This window comes from Parus major, chromosome 2, assembly GCF_001522545.3.
Source record: "Parus major isolate Abel chromosome 2, Parus_major1.1, whole genome shotgun sequence".
Classification (NCBI taxonomy): domain Eukaryota; kingdom Metazoa; phylum Chordata; class Aves; order Passeriformes; family Paridae; genus Parus; species Parus major.
In genome coordinates, this window is record NC_031769.1 from 28,544,454 (window position 1) to 28,551,943 (window position 7,490).

At 36.8% G+C, this 7,490-nt stretch overlaps 1 protein-coding gene across 1 annotated transcript in view; it reads right to left on the bottom strand.

Moving 5' to 3' along the window:
- The window catches only part of MEOX2 (mesenchyme homeobox 2), a 54,195-nt gene that overhangs the window by 45,594 nt on the left and 1,111 nt on the right, over window positions 1-7,490 (bottom strand). The window lies entirely within an intron of this gene.

A 7,490-nucleotide genomic window follows, 5' to 3' on the forward strand; every position in this document is an offset into this window, starting at 1 on the left:
AAGAAAGAAAGAATCACTTGCCTTCCAGTTAGAATTTCAGAGTCCACTGGATTTTATTGGTTTAGTAAAACTGTTCTCTTCTATCATAAATCAAAGTCTTGACTCATTGCTTTAAGACTTGCTTCTTTTGTTTTATCAATTATTTCACTTCATTTATTGAAGAAAAACAAAAGAAAACATAGATTCAAGTACAATATGACTCTTTCACATGGACATTAACTTCTCATGGGTGTTTTCTTGTGAGGTTTATTCAGCACAGGTAATTTTCAATATGAAGTTCAGACTGCTTTTTTCCATTTTACTGCGTAAGAAGCTTTAAGGATTTCAGAATGTACAGGATCCAGTGATTATATACATCATTCATCAATAAAAGATTCAGGAGCAAATTTCCAAATATTATTCCAGATTTCTCTTTTGCCACATAATCATATGTCTATTTATTAATAGATAAAAATTAATAGATAAAGTCACCTATCCCCAAAGCTATCTGTAAAAATTTACAATTCCACATAGAAAATCAACTAACATTCTGAATAGGAGGTGCTTTGGTATCTTCTGTAGGTCCAAGATCTCAAAACAAAAGGTATCCTTTCTAATCTACAGTGAACATTGCATCTTTAGTATTACTGATATTAACAAGTAGAATTTTGACAACCTAAGTAGTCTATTTATGGTGTTTAAAAGGAGACTTTGGAAGAAAATTTTCATGTATTACAGGGCACTATCTATTACTATATCCTGTTATTTTAATGTGGGTTTTTTTTCCACTTTGCATCATTGATTGAATGTTAGGACGCAGTGATGCAACTCTGCAGAAGTGAAGTTACAGGTATATGTATAAAATTTGCAAAGTGAAATGAATAACATAATTATGATTTATACTATTGTTTATTAAATATTATATTACATGGAAATGATTGAGGTAAACTTATCAAAGGACATAGATTTTGTAATATGTGTTAATAAATACCAAAGACAACACATGCTAGAAAGCCAAGACCAATGGCAACAGTGGTTTTTTTAAACCAAAGCATTCCTTTGCCGTATTTGCCGCTCGAAAAATTCAAGACAGAGTATAAGAAAAAAACATAAGGACTACCATGGGTAACTGGTCTATCTTCTTCTCCCAAGCTAAGCTGCATTTATAACCAGATAACTGATTTATAACCAGATAAAACCGGTAAAATCTGGTCCTAACAAAAATCTGTAGGAGTTTTGTCATTGGAATCTTCCTGATTAAATTTCTCCTAGCATGTTTGTCTATAAACCATTTATTTCAATAACTTTCTTTTCTACTGATTCAAATACTTAAAACATAAGACTAGACTGCACAATTACATCAGGCTATTTTTGAACTCAGGTTTTCATTAAACACAACAGAAAATCATCTACATGCTCATGGAAGACCCCAGAAGTCGAATGACTTCTGGCTATGTATGGAGTCACACGGCTCATGCTGGTAAAGGTGATGCAATTGCCCTGCTGAGTAGCAGGAGGAAGGCTTTTTCTGCACAGTGGCTGCACACCATCTTGCTCCTACTCTGCAACTAGCAGTACTAGAGAAATTGTGATGCAGATCTGTAAGTCTTTAGAGCCTACTAAAAATAAAAAGCATGTACGCACACACACGCACACAAAGCTTTTAGTTTCATAAGAGTTTACAGCACTTCCCAAATGGAAGGAAAGCACTGGCATGGCCATTATATAAGTTGGGCAAACAGTCATAAAAGGACAGGGCACAGGCTAGAGACAGATCATAGGACTGGGTTCAATGCCCAGCTGTGCACTGATGTAATGAAGTAGCCTCAAGCACTGTTTATCAAAATTCTCTAACACCACACTATTTCAGTTAGAAACCTTATTAGCGACATATGCAAGTATTTATATTTAAAAAATATGACTTTCCTTTTGCATCCTTTCAAGTTGCATTCTTAAGTATATTAGAACAAGGACACAGGGTAGCGTAGCGAAAATAAGGATTGAATCCTACCCCACCATAACTACGTTTTACTGATGGGTTTAAACTTTGCTCAGTCTAGCAGATGAAACCGGATTTATTTTGCTTTCTTTCGGAGACTTACAAAACTCCTTGGTAGAGTACACTTTGCTACTGAGAAAAACATGCTACAGCAACTATTCATACTGCCAACAGTGTCTTTGAAAGCAAAAATCCAGTGAGCAATATTAGGGCATCAGCAGACAGAAACAAAGATAATATTGCCTGCTGTAGAATTTCAAGACACAGAGCTCAATCTTACTCTTGAGGAATTGAGATAGAACATACTACTTAAGAACAAGTATGTCCTTGTGGCAAACAAAATGCAGATTAACAGGCTCAATAAAAAAAAAAAACATTTATTAAATAATTGGCATGTCTAAAAATGGCAAAAAGACAGAAAAAAGACTCATAATCTGATTGCTTACACTACAAAATACTACAGAAGTCACACTAGATATGATAGGACAAATTTTATCCTAGGATGTTAAAACCAATGTAGTTAAAATTCAATGTGTATATAAAAATTGCTCAATTGGCCATTTTCAAACAATCAGGCAATCCAAACATTTTATCAATAAGCATCTACGAGAGTTATAAAGCATTTTTCTTTCACTATCTTGTAACAGAAGTTTAAAAATCCTAAAAGGTGTCTACAGCTATGGTTTCCTGATTTTTTAAGTGAAATTTTATCCAGATATTGCCAGAATCTTTCATGTCCAGGTGAAAGAATTAAGCTCTGATTGCTTAAAAAGCCTTAAGCACTTCAGTGGTTTCACTGGAGTCAATGGACCTTCTCACAAAACCATTTGTGATCCCGTGAAAGTCTGGATCGGCCTTCCAATGTATCTGAAAGGATGGGTTGACGAGAAGGGGGAGAGGGAGAAGTGCAAATCTTACTGAATCATCCATACAAACGGACAGAAATGCATAACTATAAGCCATACATAGTTATTTTTGTGTTGTGTTTTCCTTTTGTCAACATAAAGTTCTTCGGCTAGGGGCAAAGAATTTTGAAAATGTATCAGAGAAGTAGTCTTTCAAATTTTTGTCTTAGAAAAGTCCCTGATTATATTTCCTGAGAACAAAGGTGAATTTCTTGCAATTTTCCGTCTATTAAAACAATTCAGCAAGTAGGTCTCTAGTAAGTCCATCATTTGATAAGCAATCAGTCTTGAAAGTTTTCTCCTAAATGTGTGTGTATTATTCATCAGATTTTGAAATTGTTTAATTTATAGAGATTTTGTTGTTGTTGTTGTTGTTGATTTTCTTATGGTAAATGACGCTTTTATACGAGATACCGAACAAATTAACTCTTTCCAAAAGAGCTATGCTTTATTATGTATTTTTTCTTGTTTCCATTTACAACCACACTGAAAAGCACAGACATATTGATGAATCAGCTACACAGTGCTTTTTGACTACAAGCGTGCAGCTCATTTTTCTTACTGACATGTTTCAGAAACCAATCAGAAGTTTTCAAATCTCATGATTTCACAGTATTTATAATCATTTATCAAAATGACCTGCTTTTTAGAGACCATTTCAAACAAGTACGTATGATTTATGATATTTAGATGTGTCTAAAATAAATTCCCTGGAGATACAACTTTTTACTGCTTGCATATTGAGAATGGGTAGGTTATAAAATATTAAAACTCAGGGGGGGAAATGCATTGGGTTTTCTCATGTATTTTGTCAATGAACAAAACCCATCAGACCAGGTATTAAAACGCTTGACTGAACTATTAAGACAGTGGATTCCTGAAATGCTTTTTCAGAAGCATTTCTAAATGCTACTACTGTAAATACAGTTAAAACATGAATAATTTTTACTACCTGCTAGCCTGTTCTTGTAAACCTGTGCCACATACAAAGCATTTTCCCATGGCAAAATTTGTTGTTTTTTTTTTAAAAAAAAGACTTTTCATGCCTGAGGGAAAGTGTTTAATTACATTAGACTATAACAGGAATTCAACTTTCTTATATAGCTATCTCTTGCAATTTAAAGTTTGAATAGCTGTATTGCTTAGAAGAACTCCTTCAACTGCACTGAGCCTTCCCTTGGTCTTTTCAGCATAGTACAGATTTTCTTTTACCATAGCATTTTAGACCTCCTTAAGGCTACCAGATTCACTGTTTTTTCACATTTCTCAGTAAATCTAGTTCCTATATAGGCATTAATATGCTTTTTTCCTGACTGAAGTCTTAAGAAAACTTGAACCTAAGTAATGTAACTTAGGAAATCACAGAAGAAACTTTGCATCTGATGTGTTCTGCATCATCTGAGAATCAAAATCTACTCTATAAGAAACTGAAATAAAATAGCCCTGAAACTAAGAGGCAAGTAATGAGAAGGGGAGGCATTAGAAAAATCCAAAATATTCCATATAGAACAACTCATACCACAAAGCAACAAAGCACTCCAAGAATATGTTTTCTATACACTCAGCATGGTTTTCATCCGCACCTCATTAGCACACAGATAATTCTGACCATTAGGACACTTTAAAATAAGCGATTTTATTTGTAACCAACCCTCAAACTTAGTACTGTCTCTCTCCTCATACAGCTTTGACATACAAAGAGCTGAGCTACGAAGGTGAGGATTCAGATGCCATTATTCACTGCAAAATGTTAACATATAAAGAATTGTATGCATCACTGCTCAGTTCACAGGCAACTTTACCGACCCACTTTTGGGCCTACGCAAGGTTGAAAGGAATGTTCTGCAGATAATGAGAGGGCAACTACAAAACCTGGAGACACTGACAGCTGTAGCAAGCAGGGGTTGATGACTACGTAAGCAGTATTTCCCAGTCCTTTACAATGAGAACAGCTGAAAATTTCACCCTGTTCTGTAGCAGTCTTTTCAATATCTTTAAAGGGAACTTCCCAAACTGCTTAAAATCTGGGTTAAAGCTAAAGAAAACTATATGAGAGCACATTTCACTTTGTTTTCTCAGCCCCAAATGAAAGTGCAACAGATTAGAGGAGAATATTTCTGTATCCTCCCATTCCCTTGCAATATGTGAATTCCAGGGAAAAACACACAGTCCATCATATTCTGCTTGCCCTCGAGATTTTTGTTTATTATTTTAAAACATCACACTCCCATCGTCATAACAAATAAGTAAAATCGGGTGTCCCTTCTGATAAATTTTCAGAGTTGCTATATGGCTAAGAAACAGTTACTTGTTTGGAAGATAAATGATACAATGAATGATCATGTTTTACATTCTTTAAACTATCTACAAACTCAGCTTTGTTATCTTAAACATACAGAAACAAAAGTAGTGCAAGAAAGGGGTAGCCTAAGGTTAATTCAGCTCTGAAATGCAGAACAGATTCAGTGCTCAAGAAAATGCTGAGCATTCTGTGGCTTCAAGTGATATGCTTAAGAAGAGGAAATATATGTGTAAATAAGCAAGAGCATTAATAATTGTCTTAGAATGCTGGCACTGAAACTTAAAGCAGTCTCTCTCTCTTCACCTCTTAGTTATTTACTATTAGGATTTTTACAAATGTCTATTGAAGTAGTTCCAAGTATGATGAAGGCATGGAAGAAATTCTTCCAAGCACAGTCATTTGTTTAAAAAAAAGATTAATGAGAAATAAAGGAGATGATGTTTAATCAAATGTGGGGCAATTATGGAAGACAAATATAGAAACACAGCAAATTAAAATAATTCTTGTTGCCATATATGAGAATGGCATTAAATATCTACCACCAGAGTTCAGGATTAATAAAGGGGAGGGGTTAAATATTCAGTCCAAAATGCAGGCTTTTCCTGAAGAAAAACCAAGCATACAACAGCTATGCAGTTGTTGTCAAAAGACATCCATTTTCAGTTTGAGAGAGTCACAATTGTGTGAACAGTCATACTTTATTCTTAGCGGAAGGGAGGAGGAAATAGTTACCTGCCTTGATCTCCAGAAAGTCTTAGAAAGTGAGGATCGAAGTACATTGCAAGATAAACATAACCATGGCTAAAGGCTCGAACTCTTGTCCACTAATCCAGTGGAAGACTCCAGTTACTTCAGGGTAAGGTAAAAGGCACCCCACTGGTGTTTTTTTGGTTTGTATTGAAGAATGGAATAAACAGAAAGTGATTCAGATACTTCCCTGACAGTGAAAGGGACCAATTTCCTTTTTTCCTTTAGCTTTAAACAGACCAACAAATACAATAAATCCTTACACCGGCAGGCATCCAGTTATTCTCTCAGTTGTAACAGGGGCTGTTCATACATCTCACAAAATCAGATCATTCATTTTGTCATGTAAAGTAAAGAAAGCAAAACAAAATATTTTACCAGCAGTGTTTGAACTAAATACAGCTTTTAAACTCAAGAAGAGTTTTAAGCAACTATACCGGTACGTAAGATGAAATTCAGATAAATACATTCTGAATTACTGTAACTGTGAATGTTTTCTAATGTAATGGACAATGAAGGAAGTGATGGTATCCTTGAGGGTTATTTTTTAAAATCTTTTGTGTTGCTTACACTCTACCAAGCTTACAGCATTTTGAGTGAAAGAGGTTATGGTTTCAGTTGTGAACTGCGTACATATCTGGAAAAGCCTTTCACTTTCTCTTCCGTGATAACAAATAATTCTCTACGCCAGCTCTTGAGTTTTCAATCTGTTGAGTCCTCTCTCTTTCAAGTGCCTCCTGCCCATCTCACTGTATTTTTGGTGACCCCCCGGTTCATGTGTGCCCTTACGGAAGTCCCATCAGTTGTGTCGCCTTCACCGAGTGGCTTTTGTCAGAGCAGGATTTTGACAGGCTTTGCTATTTTACAAAGCAGAGATAATGTCAGGTTTTTTTGTACATTAATTGATGCTAAATCATCGCTCTGGAATGACTGCGGGTCTACATGTTTTTATGCCCGCCTTTAAGTAAGAATTACTGTGATCTTAAAAGTCAGACTGCTCTTTCCTTTCATCTGTCCCCGCCACCAGCAAACTGAAGTGAAGCAGCTTTCCGAAACTCCCATACACCCGTTTGCTTCACAGAGTCCAGATTTTGCCCCTTCACGCTGAGGATTTGATGCAGGCTCACTCAGATCCTACAGGGTAGCAAGGCATCAGCTCCTCTCCCGAATCCCCGCTTCCAAGGCAGCGCTTCCAAGCGTTGTGCAATCGCCTCGGAGCCGCAGTCAGCTCCACGGCGAAGGGGCGGAGGGGAAGGAGCGCGCTGGATTCTGAATTTTGAAGCAGAGGTGTCGTATCGGGCAGGGGGGAGGGGGCCGCGGCACCAGATGCTGAAAACCGCACCAAAACTACAAACGTTTCTCTCCTTGGCTGTAGGAAACTCTCCCCCACTACCACCTTGGTTTCATACTCTATCACGTGCTGAATTTTTTTTCTTTTTATTTCTCCCCCCGTAGCTTTTAATAAGGCTTGTGTTAGTGACGGAGATCCCGAGAGCGCGTTGGAGGGAAAGAGCAACCCGGCGGCCCGGTGTCAGCCGGCGGGGAGAGCACGGCGGCG